The sequence below is a fragment of the Pan paniscus genome, chromosome X (assembly GCF_029289425.2).
Source record: "Pan paniscus chromosome X, NHGRI_mPanPan1-v2.0_pri, whole genome shotgun sequence".
NCBI classification, from domain to species: Eukaryota; Metazoa; Chordata; class Mammalia; order Primates; family Hominidae; genus Pan; species Pan paniscus.
Window position 1 is genome coordinate 123,241,019 of NC_073272.2, and position 3,878 is coordinate 123,244,896.

General features: G+C 42.2%; 1 non-coding gene across 1 annotated transcript; it reads right to left on the minus strand.

Moving 5' to 3' along the window:
* Positions 1 to 3,559: 3,559 nt before the first annotated feature.
* On the minus strand, positions 3,560 to 3,621 carry LOC112438561 (U7 small nuclear RNA). The gene has a single exon (XR_003026968.1). It is a non-coding gene; the product is annotated as a U7 small nuclear RNA (small nuclear RNA).
* Positions 3,622 to 3,878: the final 257 nt, after the last annotated feature.

Genomic DNA, 3,878 nt, shown 5'->3' on the forward strand with positions numbered 1-3,878 from the left:
GGCACAAGCCATTGCACCCAGCCATGATCTAGGGGTATCTAGGAGACTGTTCCTCAGTTTTTAAGTAGTAAAGATATTTTGACCATCTTCAATTATTTATTTTAAATTTTACTGGATTACAATGAGAATGTGTTGCCTCTACAAATCTCTGCTTCTTTAAATTCATGAAGTTTTCCTCTGTGAAGAAGCACACAGTTGATAGACATTAGAACATAATTTACATAAAAAATTTTTTTTCCAAGTTCCCAAGACCTGGAAAACAAAATAGTTTACATTTTAAAATGTGTGTGGAAATATACATATATATGATTATATGTTGAACTTGTTTGTCACATTATTCAGTCATCTATTTTCTAGCTTATTTTTCATCTACTTGATCATTCAAGTTCTGAAGGAGATATATTATAATCTCCCATTATGGTGGTGGTTTTCTATCAAAATCTTCTTGGGTTTCTGAGAGTTTGCTGTAAATATTAAGCTGCGATACTTCAGTACATAAAAGTTTGTGATTCATCACTTCAACAAGGATTGAACCATTTATGCCCCCTTTTCGTCTTAATGCATTTGATCTTGAATTCCACTTTTTTTTTTAATAAAGCTTGATGGCTTAAGCAACGCATTTATAACCTCACAGTTTCTGTGAAGCCTAGAGTCCTGACCTAACTGGGTCTTCTGCTTCAGATTCTCTCATAAGATTGCAATCAAGGTGTCCATTTAGGGTCTTTCACAGGCTGCAATCAAGGTGTCAGCTGGGGCTGCAGTCTTATCTCAAGGCTCACCGTGACAGGATGCACTTCCAAGATCACTCAAATCGTTGCTGGAAGGATTCAGCTCCTTGCTGGCTGTTGGACTAAAGGCCCCAGTTCCTTGCCAGGGGGCCCTCTGCATCAGCGTAATCACTTAGGAAGAGCCAGAGACAGAATATGAGCAAGACACAGAAGCTACAGTCTTTTGTAACCTAACTATGAAAGTGACATCTCATCACTTTTGCCATGGCTCATTTGTTACAAGCAAGTCGCTGGGTCCAACACAAGAGGAGGGATTTACAAGAGGGTGAATATTGAAGAGGTGAGGATCATTGGGAGCCATTTTAGAAGCAGCCTACTACAGCTTGGTGCAGGATTTTTTTTTTTTTTTTGAGACGGAGTTTCACTCTTGTCACCCAGGCTGGAGTGCAATGGCACAATCTCAGCTCACTGCAACCTCTGCCTCCCGGGTTCAAGCGATTCTCCTGCCTCAGCCTCCTGAGTAGCTGGGATTACAGGTGTGCGCCACCATGCCCAGCTAATTTTTGTATTTTTAGTAGAGACGGGGTTTCACCATGTTGGCCAGGCTGGTCTCAAACTCCTGACCTCAGGTAATCCACCCACCTCGTCCTCCCAAAGTGCTGAGAATTATAGGCGTGAGCTACCTCGCCTGGCCTGGTACAGGATTTTTAGTTAGGAGTTCTTTTCTCCCAATTTTCTGTAGATGGTATTCCACTGTTTTCTACCTTTCTGTGTTGTAGATTTTTAAAACACAAAAAAACTAGCCAGGCATGGTGGTGCACACCTGTAGTCCCAGCTACTTGGGAGGCTGAGGCAGGAGGATCACCTGAGCCTGGACATGTTGAGGCTGCAGTGACCTGTGATCATGCCACAGCACTCCAGCCTGGGTGACAGAGTGAGACCCTGAAAAAAAGTAAGTAAGAAAGAGAGAGAGAGAAGGGAAAGGAAAGGAAAGGAAAGGAAAGGAAAGGAAAGGAAAGGAAAGGAAAGGAAAGGAAAGGAAAAAGGAAAGGAAAAAGGAAAGGAAAGGAAAGGAAAGGAAAGGAAAGGAAAGGAAGAAAAGAAAGAAAGAAAAAGAAAGAAAGAGAAAGAAAGAAGAAAGACAAGACAAGACTGGGCTCGGTGGCTCACGCCTGTAATCCCAGCACTTTGGGAGACCGAGGCGGGCGGATCACGAGGTCAGGAGATCGAGACCATCCTGGCTAACACGGTGAAACCCTGTCTCTACTAAAATTACAAAAACTTAGCCAGGCGTGGTGGCAGGCGCCTGTAGTTCCAGCTACTCAGGAGGCTGAGGCAGGAGAATGGCGTGAACCTGGGAGGCGGAGCTTGCAGTGAGCCGAGATGGCGCCACTGCACTCCAGCCTGGGAGCGAGACTCTGTCAAAAAAAAAAAAAAAAGAAGAAGAAGAAGAAGAAAAGAAGAAAGAGAGAAAGAGAGAGAGAGAAATAAATAAATAAATAAATAAATAAATAAATAAATAAATAAAGTGGTGTTACCAGAGCCCAAGAATCTGGGTTATCCAGCGCAACCCTGTCTGGCAGGATCTGGGGTTATAGAGGAGCTGCAACCAGTACCAGACATATTACCCAAGACAGAGAGGAAGTTCTACAGAAATGTCCAAGCTTCTCCCTGTTCCCAGTCTTCAGCCTTTTACCAGTGCCTCCCAGTGGCCAAAGCTAGCTGGAAGCTAGAATGTGTTCTTTCTGTTTGGAAACTTACAAGGTTTTCTCTTTATACTTGGAATTCAAGGATTTCACAAGGATAAATTTTGATGTGTGTCTCTTTTCATTATCATTCATAAGACTCAGTGAACACTTTTAATCTGCGAACCCAAATCTTTCTTCAACTCAGGGAAATTTTCTTCTATTATTTATCTAGTTAGGTTTTCGCTTTCTTATATTCACTTTGTCCTTCTGGACTCCTATCATTTTCACAACAGATCTCCTGAGTTTCTTAATCCTCAATGATTTCTATTTCTTTACATTTTTGTTCTCTGTTGAAAGCTATTTCTTCCGCTTGATCTTCCAGATTGCTAATTTGGTTCTCAGTTAAGGATCATCCTCTTTTCCAGTTTGTGCACTAATTTTTTTTTTAATTCTAAAATCATGTTTTCTAGTTCTAGATTGTCTTTTTTGTGCTCTAATTGCACATCCTTGAGAGCTTTCATTACTTGTTTGTTACACTTTATCATTTGACACACGTGTATATAATATACGCCAAGCACTGTTCTAAATATTTTACAAATATTAACTTGTTTAATCATTTACTAATTCTCTGTGACTCTTCCCGTGATTCTGCATCAATAGAAGCCATCTGTCTAGTTGTGTGAGTTAGTCTTCCTCCCTCTAGTTAATAAATGTCCTCAAATGGGTCATTTCTCCTTACCTGCTCATAGTTCTGACTTCTTAGCAGTTAGGTCAGATTAGGGTCTCCTGAGCAGTGGTAAACCAGTGAGTGGTAGAAGACTAAGCAGTTTTTGCTGTTGTAGGTGAGAAATCAACTAGATGAAGAGATATTATGCCTTTGCTGAGACGTAGGAAGGAAGCCTCTTTGCCCCAAGCCTCCCTGAGCATACGTGGCAATCTCTTCCAACCATAGGGGCTGAAAGTAATTCAGACCAGCAAAATAGTTTTCCTCAAGTTCCATCATGGTCATGTGAATCAGTCAGGTCCCTTAGGGCTTCAGGAAAGCAGGTGAGCAGGTTGAACCTTCATAGAACAGGCTTCATAGAGCAGAATCAGTCTTTGTTCCAGGTTTCTTTTTTTTTATTTTTTTATTTAAAATTTATTGAGGGCTTTCCTGTATTTACTGGAAAGCCTGCTAGACAAATTCTAAAAGAGCTGTAACACCCCCAGGTTTTAAGAGAGATACCCTGCCCTGGCCGGGCGCGGTGGCTCACACCTGTAATCCCAGCACTTTGGGAGACTGAGGCAGGTGGATCACGAGGTCAGGAGATCGAGACCATCCTGGCTAACACGGTGAAACCCCATCTCTACTAAAAATACAAAAAATTAGCCAGGCGCCTGTAGTCCCAGCTACTTGGGAGGCTGAGGCAGGAGAATGGCTTGAACCTGGGAGGCAGAGCTTGCAGTGAGCCGAGATCGCACC